We start from the raw sequence: 15,528 nt of genomic DNA on the forward strand, positions 1-15,528 counted from the left end.
GGGTTAGGTGGATTGGCCATGATAAATTGCCCGTAGTGTCCTAAAAGTAAGGTTAAGGGGGGGTTGTTGGGTTACGGGTATAGGGTGGATACGTGGGTTTGAGTAGGGTGATCATTGCTCGGCACAACATCGAGGGCCGAAGGGCCTGTTCTGTGCTGTACTGTTTTATGCTCTAATACTTTTCACTCTACCTCAGTACACGTGACAATAATCCAATCTGATCCAATGTTCGTTCCATCATGTTGCCCAGGAATCTCTCCCACTCTTGTAGCCTGCCATTGGTGGGTGTTGGAAGGTTTCACAGGCTGACATTCAGCCTGAGAATGCACCTTCATCAAGTCCTGGGGTGGGACTTGAACCGGGATATTCTGACACAGAGGCAGGGATGCTGAGCCACGAGACCTGCTGTAATGTACAAAACACAGCAAACTCACTCGCAGCAATGTGAGAATGAGCTGATATCCTTTTCGGGATATTGATTGCAGGATAAATATGGGTCTGAAAACTAAGACTACTGAAAGGAATAAAATACTTAAAGGATTAGACAGGGTAGAGGCAGATGAGGTGTTTCCCTTGGTCGGGGAGTCTAGAACCAGGGGGCACAATTTCAAAATAATGTGGGAGCCACTTAGGACCGAGATGAGAGATTTCTTTACACAGAGGGTCCCGAATCTTTGGAATTCTCTACCCCAGAGGCTATGGAAGCTCAGTCACTGAGTGCGTTTAAAACAGAAATTGGGGGCGGGGTGTCGACACGTGGCACAGTGGTAAGCATTGCTGCCTACGGCGCCGAGGTCCCAGGTTCGAACCCCGGCCCTGGGTCACTGTCCGTGTAGACTCCGCACAGATAGTGACCCAACGGGGAATCGAACCTGGGACCCTGGCGCTGTGAAGCCACAGTGCTATCTACTTGTGCTACCGTGCTGTCCAACCTTGGGTGACTGTGTGGAGTCTGCACGTTCTCCCCGTGTCTGCGTGGGTTTCCTCCGGGTGCTCCGGTTTCCTCCCACAGTCCAAGGATGTGCAGGTTTAGGTGGATTGGCCGTGCTAAATTGCCGCTTGGTGTCCCTTAGGTCAGATGGGGTTACTGGAATAAGGCGGGAAAGTGGGGCTAGGAAGGGTGCTACTTTGGAGAGTTGGTGTAGACTTTATTTTATACATTTAGTGTGCCCAATCCACCTACGCTGCACATCTTTGGGTTGTGGGGGTGAGACCCACGCAGATACGGGGAGAATGTGCAAACTCCACACGGACAGTGACCCTGGATTGAACCCTGGTCCTCGGCGCCAGGTAGCAGTGCTAACCACTGTGTCCTGTGCTGCCCTAGGGGGTTAGTGCAGACTTCACCTTATCTATTTTTTTTCTTTTAAAAATTGTTTTCCCAATTAAGGGGCAATTTAGCGTAGCCAATCCACTGCGCCACCGCTCGGCCCTCATGTCGCCTGTGAAATTTTGAATAAGACTTGGAAAATGGGCTTCCTGGACACAGACCATCGAAATCACTGCCGATGCGTATTTGCATCTAATGGTATCTTTAATTACTTTAAGAGGCCTCTTCGTCCTGGAATTGTGGTCCCATCTATTCCCGAACCGAATTGCTGACCAGCGGGCTCATCTGCCACTAATGTCGCGGGGTCGCCAGGTTATGACCGGCGCCATTTTGTTGGCGGGACATCGGAGACGCGTTCAATTACCTCAGGCACTCTTAAAAGGCCCGTAACATGACTGCTGATATTCTCTGTTTGCTTTATTAAATACGTCTTTCTCTTATGCGGGTTCCGATCCCGCGCCGTCCTTTATCTTAGTATTCTCCTCTCCCGTAACCTGCGGTACATGCGTTCTCCCCAGTTCATCCGGCCCACCACCACAACGCTCGCGGCTGCCGCATTCTCAGTCGAAAGGAAAGGTTTGTTCTGCCTTGGGTATAAGTCGATGGTGTCCCTGGGCCGTGGTTGGGAGGCATCTTTCAGCTGGTCGACAATGTAGCGGATGAGGAAGTAGAATACAAAGAAGACAAGCAACGAAATGCCGATCATATCTGCTGCCTTCAACAAAAACAAAACAATGTAACCCTTACATTTATGAAAAATGGGGTGTGTCTCAGTTATTGTGTACAGTAAATTCTCTTTCATTCAATCCCTCATGGTGCTGAAGGAGGCCATTCGGCCCATTGAGTCTGAACTGACCCTTTGAAGGTCACTCTCACGCCCTATCCTGACCGACACATCTTTGGAAAATGGGGTGTGTCTCAGTTATTGTGTACAGTGAATTCTCTTTCATTCAATCCCTCATGGTGCTGAAGGAGGCCATTCGGCCCATTGAGTCTGAACTGACCCTTTGAAGGTCACTCTCACGCCCTATCCCGACCGACACATCTTTGGAGACCAAGGGGCAATTTTAGCTCGGCCAATCCATGCACCTTTGGACTGTGGGAGGGAACCGGAGGAAACCCACGCAGACACGGGGGAGAACGTGCACACAAAGAGTCACCCAACACGGGTCCGTGGCACGGTGAGGCAGCAGTGCTAACTGCCACACCGTTCTCTCCCCCCCCCCCCCCCCCCCTCACCTCTTCAGAACAATATTCAGCTGTTCAAAGCCCTGCAGCCCACGCATCTGAAGCCCAAGTGTCGACAGCGACAGGAGCCCCTGGCACGCCACCCAACTGCCCCTCCAACCACCATCTGCCCCGCCTGTGACACAGGGCGTAAGTGGGAGCAAGTTCTCTTCAAACCCCGAGGGACTGCTTGGGAAGAAGACACCCTTGGAGTGCGGAGCGCACTCCTGCTCTGGGCTCCATACACACAATAGGGCAACACGGTAGCATAGTGGTTAGCACAATTGCTTCACAGCTCCAGGGTCCCAGGTTCGATTCCCGGCTTGGGTCACTGTGCGGAGTCTGCACGTTCTCCCCGTGTCTGCATGGGTTTCCTCCGGGTGCTCCGGTTTCCTCCCACAGTCCAAAGATGTGCAGGTTAGGTGGATTGGCCGTGCTAAATTGTCCTTAGTGTTCAAAATTGCCCTTAGTGTTGGGTGGGGTAACTGGGTTATGGGGATAAGGTGGAGGTGTGGGCTTGGGTAGGGTGCTCTTTCCAAGAGCCACTGCAGGCTCGATGGGCCGAATGGCCTCCTTCTGCACTGTAAATTCTATTAACATAGTAATTAGGAGCAGGCGCCCGCCATTTGGTGTCTCGTGCCTGCTATGCCATTCGAGGGTGCCTGCTACCTCCACCTCCACCCCGCATAACCCTTGTTGATCAGGGTTACCAACTGTCCAGTATAAGTGATTGCCCAACCATATGGAGTTTGCTCATTCTACCTATGCCTGCGTGGGTCTCACCCCGACAGTCCAAAGATGTGCAGGTTAGGTGGATAAGCTGCGCTAAATTGCCCCTTATGTCCGGGGATGTGCTGTTTAGATTGGGTTACGGGGATAGGGCGGGGGAGTGGGCCTGGCTAGAGTGCTCTTTCAGAGGGTTGGCGCAGACTTGATGGGCTGAATGGCCTCCTTCTGCACTGTTGGGATTCTATGAACCTTTGCCACATGATGGAACAAAAGGAGGAGCCTCTCTGTATTTCCTTGTTCCAACCTGCTTGTAGAAAGTGCACGGAGTAGGGCCATGGAACAGCTTAGGAAGGCGAGGGGAGTGGTGTATGAGTATGGGGAAAAGGCCAGCAGATTGTTAGCGCAGCAACTCAGGAAGAGGGAGGCGGCCAGGGAAATAAGTAGAATGATGGATGGGGAGGGGTGCAGAGTGGAGGACCCGGCAGGATTGAATAAGGTATTCCGGGACTTCTACAGCAAGCTGTACACTTCGGAGCCGCCGGAAGAACCGGAGGAGATGAAAAGGTTTCTGGACGGGTTAGCATTCCCAACAGTAGGTGGGGGCGAGTGGATGGGCTGGGGGCCCTGATTAGAGTGGAGGAGGTATTGGGGGGCCTAAAGGCCATGCAGTCGGGGAAAGCCCTGGGGCCGGATGGATACCCAGTAGAGTTTTATAAGAAGTTCTCTGAGCTGGTGGGCCCGGTCTTGGCGAGGGTTTTTAATGAGGCAAGGGACAGAGGGACCCTGCCACCGACAATGTCGCAAGCCACTATATCACTGATATTGAAGCGGGGTAAAGACCCGGAGGCGTGCGGGTCCTACAGGCCAATCTCCCTGATCAATGTAGATGCCGAGGTCCTGGCGATTAGAATTGAGGACTGCGTACCGGAGGTGATTGGGGAGGACCAAACTAGGTTTGTGAAAGGTAGGCAGCTGTCGGCCATCTTGAGAAGATTACTCAATGTGATTATGATGCCCCCGACGGGCAAGGAGGTGGAGGTAGTGGTGGCGATGGATGCCGAGAAGGCCTTCGACCGGGTGGAGTGGGACTATCTATGGGAGGTGCTCGGACGATTTGGGTTCGGGGAGGGACTGGTGAATTGGATCAGGCTATTGTATCAGGCCCCAAAGGCCAGCATCAGGACAAACAGAGAAGTATCAGAGTATTTTAGACTATACCGCGGGACCAGACAGGGCTGTCCGCTCTCCCCGCTGCTGTTTGCGCTGGCCATAGAGCCGCTGGCGATTGTGCTGAGAGCCGCAAAGGGATGGAAGGGGATGGTTAGGGGCGGGGTGGAACATAGGGTCTCTCTCTATGCGGACGACCTGCTCCTGTATGTGTCGGACCCATTGGCGGGGATGGAAAGTATTCTGGAAACATTGAGGAAGTTCGGCCAGTTCTCAGGGTACAAATTAAATATGGCCAAGAGTGAAATGTTTGTGGTACAGGCAAGGGGCCAGGAGAACAGATTGAGAGGGCTACCATTTAGGATGGTTGAGGAAAATTTCCGGTACTTGGGGATCCAGGTGGCGCGAGACTGGGGCAGGCTGCACAAGTTAAATTTGGCCAGGGTGGTGGAGCAAATGAAGGGAGAGTTTCGGAGATGGGATGCACTCCCGCTGTCGCTGGCAGGGAGGGTGCAGACTGTAAAGATGACAATCCTCCCTAGATTTCTGTTCATTTTTCAGTGCCTCCCGATCTTTGTCCCACAGTCCTTCTTCAAAAGGGTTAACAAGATGATCATGAGCTTTGTCTGGGCGGGAAAATCCCCGCAGGTGAAGAAGGCGATGTTGGAGAGGAACTGCAGTGAGGGAGGACTGGCTTTGCCGAGTCTGATTAATTATTACTGGGCGGCCAACATCACTATGATAAGGAAGTGGATGGTGGGTACGGGGTCTATCTGGGAGCGGGTGGAGGCGGCTTCATGCAGGGGCACCAGCTTGGCAACCCTGGTCACGGCTCCTCTACCGCTGCCGCCGGCCAGGTACTCCACCAGCCGGTAGTGGTGGCGACCCTGCGGATATGGGGCCAGTGGAGGAGGCATGTAGGGGAGATGGGGTCTGTCTGGGCGGCAATCTGCGACAACCATCGGTTTGCCCCCGGGAGTATGGATGGGGGGTTTCGAGCATGGCGGCGGGCGGGGTTGGGGAGGGTGGGCGATATGTTCCTGGAAGGGAGCTTTACGAGTTTGAGGAGCTTGGAGGAGAAATTTGGTCTGGTAAGGGGAAACGATTTCAGGTACCTACAGTTGCGGGACTTTGTCCGTAGACAGGTCCCATCCTTCCCACGCCTCCCGCCAATGGGGATCCAAGACAGAATAGTCTCTAGGGGGGAAGGAGGGGAGGGTAGAGTCTCTGATATTTATAAGGTGCTCATGAAGGGGGAAGGGTCCCAGACGGAGGAACTGAAACTTAAATGGGAGGAGCTGCTAAGCGTGGAAATGGAGGATGGGCTGTGGGCAGAAGCCCTGAGTAGGGTAAACTCAACCGCAACATGTGCCAGGCTCGGCCTGATTCAATTTAAGGTCGTTCACCGGGCCCACATGTTGGTGGCTCATATGAACAAATTCTTTGGGGTAGAGGACAAATGCGCTAGGTGCGCAGGAGGACCAGCGAACCACGTACACATGTTTTGGGCATGCCCTAAGCTGAAGGGGTACTGGGAGGGATTTGCGGGGATCATGTAGTGTCGATGGGAGAGGAGCGGGCTTGTGCAGTATGTTACGATTGAAGTATTGAATGTACGTGGATGTTTGCACATTTTTGTCTTTTTTTGCTTTCTTTCTGTTGATGTCTGTAACTGTTTACAATGCCGAAAAACTACCTCAATAAAACTGTTTGTTAAAAAAAAAAGAAAGTGCACGGAGAATCCTTGGATGGATGGATGGCTGGCTGGGCAGCCGGTGTAAATCGGATTGGTGCCAAGAGCACGGAGTTCGATTCCCATTCCGGCTGGATTGGATTCGGAATCTGCCTCCAACCCGTAGCACCGTGGGCCAACCCTAATTTCAGTCAGAGAGAACTGCAGAAGATTCAATTTCTGTTTCAAGGGCTTCGTCCTTCCACTAGAGTTTGTTTTATTGGTTTATCTCTGTGGTGAATGTAATATATATATGATAATTCACACTGTCTTTGTAAGCACAGTAGCGCGATCCTACCACTAGGGGGAGTAGCTCTGGGAGTACTCAGGAACTTGTACTGGGCTCCACCCTTGGCTCCGCCCACGACTCCTCCCCCTAGTGCAGCTGTATAAATACCCTTGTCCAGAGTCAGCCTGAGTTCACTAAGAGTCAATCAACGGGTAACAGGCTGGCTCTGAAGTAAGTCGATTAAAGCCTAGATTCATATCGGAAACACGTGTCTGGTGAATTGATGGTTCCATCAATCTCCGTTGACTGGACGGCTGGTTCGTGATGGAGAGCGAGGCCGGCAGCGCGGGTTCGATTCCCGTGCCGGCTGAGGTTATCCAGGTTAACCCTGCCCCCTCGCCTGAGGTGTGCTGATCCTCAGGTTAAACCACCACCAGTCAGCTCTCCCCCCCCCCCCCCCCCCCCAGACGGGAAAGCAGCCTACGGTCACCTGGGACTGTGGCGACTCTGCTTAACCTCTCAGTTCTTGGCTTATGCAGACAAATCTCACTGATTACACGTCGTGTTATCTAACATCCTGCTGTTGTCCCTGGCTCTCACCCAGTAATGTGATCACATTGGCGTGAAATGGGTTAGCGCACAGTCCAATCTTGGGATTATTTACCAATGCTACTGAGCAGCAGTTTGTGGCAACGTCCTCGGAGATCAGCTTTCAGTAAGAGACAAGAGAGACTCAGGCGTGATTTACACCCCCCCTCCCCCCCCCCCCACTCCCCACCCCCCTCCCAAACAATGTGTTGCATTTATATAGCGCCCTGAATGTCATAAATCATCCCAGAAAACACAGCAATGTGATCAGATGCCTAAGCAGATGATAATGGGACAAACGGTAGAAAGCTTGATCATGGAGATGGGTTTTAAGAAACATCTTAAATCACAGGAGTGGCTAACATAAGAAATAGTAGTGGGCCATTCGGCCCTCCGAGCCTACCCTATCATGGCTTGTCTCATCCAGGCCTCTACTCCACTCTCCTGCCTGTTTTCCTTGATTTCCCCTGTAGTTCAATGGGCTGGCTTTGAATATAATCAACGGGGCGGCAGTTAGCACTGCTGCCCCACAGCGCCAGGGTCCCGGGTTCGATTCCCGGCTTGGGTCACTGTCTGCGTGGAGTCTGCCCCCTTCTCCCCCGTGTCTGCGCGGGTTTCCTCCGGGTGCTCCGGTTTCCTCCCACAGTCCAAAGGTGGGCTGGATGAGTCACACTAAAATTGCCCCTGAGGGTGACGATTGGGCCTACGTAGGGCGGTCTACGAAGGGTCGGTGCACACCCGACGGGCCGAATGGCCTATTTCTGCAGTGTAGGGATTCCTGGGGAAGAGAAATCCAAAGATTCGTGACCATCCCAGGAAATAAACTCCTTCTCAATCCGTGCCTTAAATAGCTCCCCACCCCCCTCGAATAGGTTCCCATTCGATGGGGTCAAGGGAGGAACTCCAGGGCGTAGGACTGGGCGGCAGGGAGGTTAATGCCTTGCGCTCAGAACCAGCCAATGCTGCCACATAAATAAATTAGCAAGGGCGCAGTCCATTATAAAGAAGTCAAACCAAATGACGTTTCAATCAGCGGGATCTATCAAAAATCTCACCAACGCGAGACACGCATGTTTAAAAAACAAACTATTGGAAATTTCCATGACTCCATTTAAAAGAAAACTCCATTCAGCTCATCTGGTTCAAACCGGAATGAGCCAGTTGACCGGTGCCGATCGCTTTGCTTCTCAATGGTTCAACACAACAAGAGAAAAATGATACCTCCAAACGTCAATCTAAATAGTAGTGTAGGCGCTGGTGAAAGAATGTTCGAGCACAATTGCAAAGGGAGCCCCGGGTGACAGAACCCTCGAGCATCACAATCGCAGAATAAACCCTGCGGTGAGCAGCAATGCTTTCAGTTCAACCCACTCAGCTGTAGGGTTGCCAAAAGCCCCCAACCCCCCCCCCCCCCCCCCCCCCCCCCCCCCCCACCCCCGGCACAGGTTCCCCCTGCAGACCCCAGAAATTAATCTCTTGCAACTCTAGGATGAATAAAACCTGAGGGGGAGAAAGTGGGGACTGCGGTGGCAGGGGAGGGGGAGGGGTCCATGAAAACACATTGCCCGGTCGAGATTTCTTTCCCTCATTTTCTTTTGTAGACTTTTGTTCACTGTCAAAATATTGACGGTAAGGGCGGCACGGTGGCGCAGTGGTTAGCACTGCTGCCTGGCGGCGCCGGGGACCCGGGTTCGATCCCGGCCCCGGTTCGCTGCCCGTGCGGAGTTTGCACATTCTCCCCGTGCCTGCGTGGGTCTCACCCCCCACGACCCAAAGATGTGCAGGGTAGGTGGATTGATTGATTGATTGATTGATATTTATTGTCACACGTATCTATGTACAGGGCCGGTGCTAGGAATTGTGGGCCCAATTAGAAAAGTGATGGCGGGGCCCCTACTCTACAAAAGTAAAAATTTATGTATGTTTATATTTCGTGTAGTATGCTCGTCTTTAACCAAAAAAAAACATTAAATGCTTGATATACTAAAATTTTGAAACTTACTTACCCGGGCGGAAGGATTTGGCGGCGCAGGCTGAAGGATTTGTCGACGGTAATGCGGTGCGTTCCCCAAAAGTAAAAACTACCCTATAGTTCCTCTTAGAATACAGAAAAGGCTTCAAACGGTAACTCTGTCGCTGCTGGCGCGGGGACCCCTTAAGGTGCGGGGCCCAATTTGATGAAATTGGTCAAATAGGCTTAAAACTGGCCCTGCCTATGTACAGTGAAAAGTATTTTTCTGCGGAACGTACATGGTACAGTACATACATAGTAGACAATTCAACAGATCGAAATGGGAATTTTACTTCTAAAAGAATAATCGACAGAGTACATTGACAAATACACATCGGCAAATAATGATTAGTTACAGTGTGAAACAAGGGCCACGCTACATTGCCCCTTAATTGGGAAACAAAAATTATGTAAAAGATATATATATATATATATTGAAGGTGGGGGAGAAGGGATACGTTAAGAGCCCGTGGTGTTAAGGGTAAGATCATGGCATGGATAGAGGATTGGCTGACTGGCAGCACGGTAGCATAGTGGTTAGCACAATTGCTTCACAGCTCCAGGGTCCCAGGTTCGATTCCCGGCTTGGGTCACTGTCTGTGCGGAGTCGGCATGTTCTTCCCGTGTGTGCGTGGGTTTCCTCCGGGTGCTCCGGTTTCCTCCCACAGCCCAAAGATGTGCGGGTTAGGTGGATTGGCCATGCTAAATTGCCCTTAGTGTCCAAAATTGTCCTTAGTGTTGGGTGGGGTTACTGGGTTATGGGGATAGGGTGGGGTTGTGCGCTTGGGAAGGGTGCTCTTTCCAAGAGCCAGTGCAGACTCGATGGGCCAAATGGCCTCCTTCTGCACTGTAAATTCTATGAAAGTAAAAAGTGGGGATAAAGAGGTCATTTCCAGGATGGCAGCCGGTGACTAGTGGTGTGCCTCAGGGGTCTGTGCTGGGACCATAACTTTTCACGCATTAGTTATCTGGAAGAAGGTACTGAAGGCACTGTTGCTATGTTTACAGATGATACAAAGATCTGTAGAGGGACCGGTAGTATTGAGGAAGCAAGGGGGCTGCAGAAGGACCTGGACAGGCTAGGAGAGTGGGCAATGAAGTGGCAGATGGAATACAATGTGGAAAAGTGTGAGGTTATGCACTTTCGAAAGAGAAATTGAGGCATGGACTTTTTTCTAAATGGGGAAATGCTTAGGAAATCAGAAGCAGAAAGGGACTTGGGAGTCCTTGTTCACAAATTTCTTAAGGTTCACGTGCAGGTTCAGTCGGCAGTTAGGAAGGCAAATGCATGGGCAGCACGGTAGAACAAGTGGCTAGCACGGTTGTCTCACGGCGCCGAGGTCCCAGGTTCGATCCCGTCTGGGTCACTGTCCGTGTGGAGTTTGCACATTCTCCCCGTGCTTGCGTGGGTTGGGGCAGCACGGTGGCGCAGTGGGTTAGCCCTGTTGCCTCACGGCGCTGAGTTCCCAGGTTCGATCCCGTCTGGGTCACTGTTCGTGTGGAGTTTGCACTAAATTGCCCCTTAATTGGAAAAAATGAATTGGGTACTCCAAATTTTTTTTTAAGTGTTTGCGTGGGTTTCGCCCCCACAACCCAAAGATGTGTAGGGTAGGTAGATTGGCCATGCTAAATTGCCCCTTAATTGGAAAAAATGGATTGGATACTCTAAATTTATTTTTTAAAAAGGAAGGCAAATGCAATGTTAGCATTCATGTCGAGAGGGCTCGAATACAAGACCAGTGATGTACTTCTGAGACTGTATAAGGCTCTGGTCAGACCCCATTTGGAGTATTGTGAGCAGTTTTGGGCCCCGTATCTAAGGAAGGATGTACTGGCCTTGGAGAGGGTCCACAGGAGGTTCACAAGAATGATCCCTGGAATGAAGAACTTGTCATATGAGGAACGGTTGAGGACTCTGGGTCTGTACTCATTGGAGTTTAGAAGGATAAGGGGGGATCTTATTGAAACTTACAGGATACTGCGAGGCCTGGATAGAGTGGATGTGGAGAGGATATTTCCACTTGTAGGAAAAACTAGAACCAGAGGACACAATCTCAGACTAAAGGGACGATCCTTTAAAACAGAGATGAGGAGGAATTTTTCAGCCAGAGGGTGGTGAATCTGTGGAACTCTTTGCCGCAGAAGGCTGTGGAGGCCAAATCACTGAGTGTCTTTAAGACAGAGATAGATAGGTTCTTGATTAATAAGGGGATCAGGGGTTATGGGGAGAAGGCAGGAGACTGGGGATGAGAAACATATCAGCCATGATTGAACGGCGGAGCAGACTCGATGGGCCGAGTGAAAGGATAAGTGAGAGATGGAGAGGTTTAGGGGAGGGAATTCTCGAGCTTAGGGCAGTGGCACCTGTGGTGATTTTTGGGAGGGGATTTCCAAGATAGAAGACGTAGCGATCACAAAGACACACAAAACACTTTTCTGGAACTAAACTAATTTTATTAACACGACTAAATTTGAGTTTGACACTAAATAGCAAACATACATGTAAAAATTAAACTACACTCACTAACACTATCTCTATCTACTAACTATACCTATTATATCTTAACTAGCTCAAGGGCAGCATGGCGGCTCAGTGGTTAGCACTGCTGCCTCACGGAGCAAGGTCCCAGGTTCGATCCCGGCTCTGGATCACTGTCCGTGTGGAGTTTGCACATTCTCCCCGTGTCTGCATGGGTCTCACCCCCACAACCCAAAGATGTGCAGGATAGGTGGATTGGCCACGCTAAATTGCCCCTTAATTGGAAAAAATGAATTGGGTACTCTAAATTTATATATTTTTTTAAATCTTAACGAGCTCTGCAACACACTATGAATCTTGTCTCCTTCAGCTCCAATCTAACCTCCTCCCACAAGCCCAAGAGCCAGTGCAATTTATAGTACTGTCTCTTAGCTCCCTCCAGTGGCGAGGCTAAACATAACATTAACTCTTCACATGCTGTACATTTGTATAATGTCACAGCACCTGAAGGCTTGGCCACCAGCGGTGGAGCGATTCCAATCGGGAAAGTTTTAAAAAGGATGGAGGAGCGCAGGTTGGTGGAGCTGGATGAAACTGAAGAGATCGGGCGGGGTGAGGCCATGGAGGGATTTGAAAACTGGGACGGTGGGGGGGTGGGGGGTGGAGGCTGGGTAAGAGAGCATTGGGATCTTCCTGAACCTAGCCAAAGATCTCACTTGACTGCAGCCATCCCCTGTATTCAGCGACTCTGAGCACTGGAACTCTTTCCGACCGAGGCATGCGTCGAGAGGGAGAAACTGTTCCGATTTTCGGAAGGACGACGAACCGATTTAACGTGAGTGATTCAAAAACCAATGGCGAGTTGAAGAAAAAGGGGGTGGAATTTGAACCCGTGTCCCTCACAGAGCGTCTGGATTACTCGTCCAGTGACAGAGCCACTATGTCACCCTCCCCCCTATCAGTCTGGAGATTACAGTCAGAATTGTACAGCAGTTCTGGATTCATTTTATAATAATCTTTATCTTTATTAGTGTCACTAGTAGGCTTACATTAACACTGCAATGAAGTTACTGTGAAAAGCCCCTAGTCGCCACACTCTGTTTGGGTACACAGAGGGAGAATTCAGATTGTCCAATTCACCTAACAAGCACGTCTTTCGGGACTTACATAGAACATAGAACAGTACAGCACAGAACAGGCCCTTCGGCCCTCGATGTTGTGCCGAGCCATGATCACCCTACTCAAACCCACGTATCCACCCTATACCCGTAACCCCCCACCCCTTAACCTTACTTTTTAGGACACTGGGAGAATGTGCAGACTCCGCACAGACAGTGACCCAAGCCGGGAATCGAACCCGGGACCCTGACGCTGTGAAGCCACAGTGCTAACCACTGTGCTGCCACGCCGCCCTAATTTCTTATTTGTTCCTGGGATGTGAGCATCGCTGGTTAGACCAACATTTATTGCCCATTCCTAATTGCCACGGGAAGCGTGGTGCAGTCCCTGGGGTGTAGGTACACCTATGGTGCTGTTAGGGAGGGAGCTCCAGGATTTTGACCCAGTGACAGTGAAGAAACGGCCGATATATTTCCGAGTCAGGACGGTGAGTGGCTCGGAGGGGAACCTGCAGGTGGCGGAGTCCCCATGGGTCCACTGCCCCTTGTCCTTCCAGGATCTGGATGGTAGTGGTCGTGGGTTTGGAAGGTGTTGTCGAAGCAAGTTGCTGCAGTGCATCTTGTAGATGGTAGACACAGCTCTCTAGTGGTTGAGGGAGTGAATGTTTAAGGCGCTGGAAGGGATAATTGGGGGCAATATATTTTTTTTTTTAAATTTAAAGTGCCCAATTAATTTTTTCCAATTAAGGGGCAATTTAGCGTGGCCAATCCCCCTACCCGGCACATCTTTGGGTTGTGGGGGCGAAACCCACGCAGACACGGGGAGAATGTGCAAACTCCACACGGACAGTGACCCAGAGCCAGGTATCGAACCTGGGACCTCAGCGCCGTGAGGCAGCAGGGCTAACCCACTGCGCCACCCTGCTGCCCATTGGGGGCAATATTAGCAAGAGTTCGAAAAAGGGAAAGTCAAGGCTTTGCTGAAAAAGCTTTCTGAGGGTAGATAAACTATTACAGAAGATGTTCAAAACTATGAAGGTTTTTTGAGGCAAATCTGTTTCCAAAAGACATAGGAGCAGAATTAGGCCACTCGGCCCATCGAGTCTGCTCCACCATTCAATCATGGCTGATATTTTCTCATCCCCATTCTCCTGCCTTCTCCCCATAACCCACCTCATCTCTGTTTTGAAGGATCGTCCCTTTAGTCTGAGATGGTGTCCTCTGCTTCTAGTTTTTCCAACAAGTGGAAACATCCTCTACACATCCACTCTATCCAGGCCTCGCAGCATCCTGTAAGTTTCAATAAGGTCCCCCCTCATCCTTCTTGATGGAACCATCAATTCACCAGGCACGTGTTTCCGATATAAATCTTGGCTTTAATCGACTTACTACAGAGCCAGCCTGTTACCCGTTGATGAACTCTCAGTGAACTGCAGGCTGACTCTGGACAAGGGTATTTATACAGCAGCACTAGGGGGAGGAGTCATGGGCGGAGCCAAGGGTGGAGCCCTGTACAAGCTCCTGAGTATTCCCAGAGCTACTCCCCCTAGTGGTCGGATAACGCTACTGCGCTTACAAAGACATAGTGTGAATTATCATATTACATTCACCACACTTCTAAACTCCAATGAGTACAGACCCATGAGTCCTCAACTGTTCCTCATACGACAAGCTCTTCATTCCAGCTGAAGGGACATTAACGTTTTACACAGCGGGCTGTTACGATCTGGAACACACCTCCTGAAAGGGCAGTGAAAAGAGATTTTTAAAGTGACTGTCAAAAGAGAACAGTTTTCAGAGTTGGGAGCAAAGAACAGGGAGAGTTGTGAGCCGTCGGAGCTTTGGGAGGGCTAGCACAGACACGATGGGCTGAATAGTAATCTAGCTGGGCCGTCTCATTCCACTGGAGATTTAGCCTTGCAGCTATGTGCTGCATAGCTTACCACTCTGAAAATAAGTGGGCAGCAAGGGAGTTAATTATAGTTGACCTGAGCATCTCTCAGGAGGAAAGGATAACTGACATATTTAAAGTGAAACTGTGGAGATGAGAAACTCTCTTGACTCAGCAAAAAAATCTGTTCATTTTTTTCAGCAAATAATAGTCAACAAACCTGCTGAAATCCTTTAAAAGGTGTATTTAGTTTGGCTTATCACTGTACCAGAAGGAGCTGTGTGCTCAACCCTTTGACTGTTAACCTTTTAATCTCAGCTGACATTTGAGTTGCATACAGCAGGAGTATTGCACTGTTCATAGAATAGAATCATAGGGCGCGATTCTCCCAGACAGGGAGAAATCGTAAGGCTGGCGTCAAATCCGGGCGGCTTTAACGCCAGCCTCCCATCCCCGACCGGGAACCGATTCTGGTCCCCGGTCGGGGCTAGTATGCCGCGGCCGTGAACTCCGGCATCGCGGGCTTAACGAATTTCGTTAAGCCCGCTTGCCAGAGTTTGCGCCGGCTGACGCGTCACATGACGTCAGCCGCGCATGCGCAGATTGGAAGACTCCAACCCGCGCATGCGCGGATGACGTCATCGCGCATTTGCGCGAAACCCACGCATGCGCGGGCCGGGATGCCCCTCAGCCGCCCCGCGAAGTGATACAGCGGGGCGGCGGAAGGACAAAGAGTGTGCGGGAATCGGACCCGCTGCCCGCAATCGGTGCCCACCGATCGCGGGCCCATGGCACCCTTGGCACGGCCATGGTACTGCCGTGCCAATCGGTGCCATGGTTTTCAAAATCGGGACTTTACGGCCGTTTTTACGAACGGCCAGACCAGGTGTGTTTGCCGTTCGTAAAAACAGCCGTAAAGGGCTTGGACTTCGGCCCATCGGCCAGCTGAGAATCGCTGCCGGCCGTAAAAAAACGGCGGCAGCGATTCGTGTCGGGAGTCAGGCGTGGGGGGGGGGGGGGGAGAATA

The 15,528-nt window shown here is 51.1% G+C and overlaps 1 long non-coding RNA gene across 2 annotated transcripts; it reads right to left on the bottom strand.

Moving 5' to 3' along the window:
• Nucleotides 1–1,515: 1,515 nt before the first annotated feature.
• Nucleotides 1,516–14,350, bottom strand: LOC119957910. 2 transcript variants are annotated; one of them, XR_005458942.1, is made up of 2 exons: nt 14,250–14,350; nt 1,516–2,045 (listed from the first exon to the last, which is right to left on the bottom strand). It is a non-coding gene; the product is annotated as an uncharacterized LOC119957910 (long non-coding RNA). The 2 variants fall into 2 exon arrangements; XR_005458943.1 differs by lacking the exon at nt 14,250–14,350 and adding an exon at nt 8,224–8,262.
• Nucleotides 14,351–15,528: the final 1,178 nt, after the last annotated feature.

The sequence above is a fragment of the Scyliorhinus canicula genome, chromosome 27 (assembly GCF_902713615.1).
Source record: "Scyliorhinus canicula chromosome 27, sScyCan1.1, whole genome shotgun sequence".
NCBI lineage: Eukaryota > Metazoa > Chordata > Chondrichthyes > Carcharhiniformes > Scyliorhinidae > Scyliorhinus > Scyliorhinus canicula.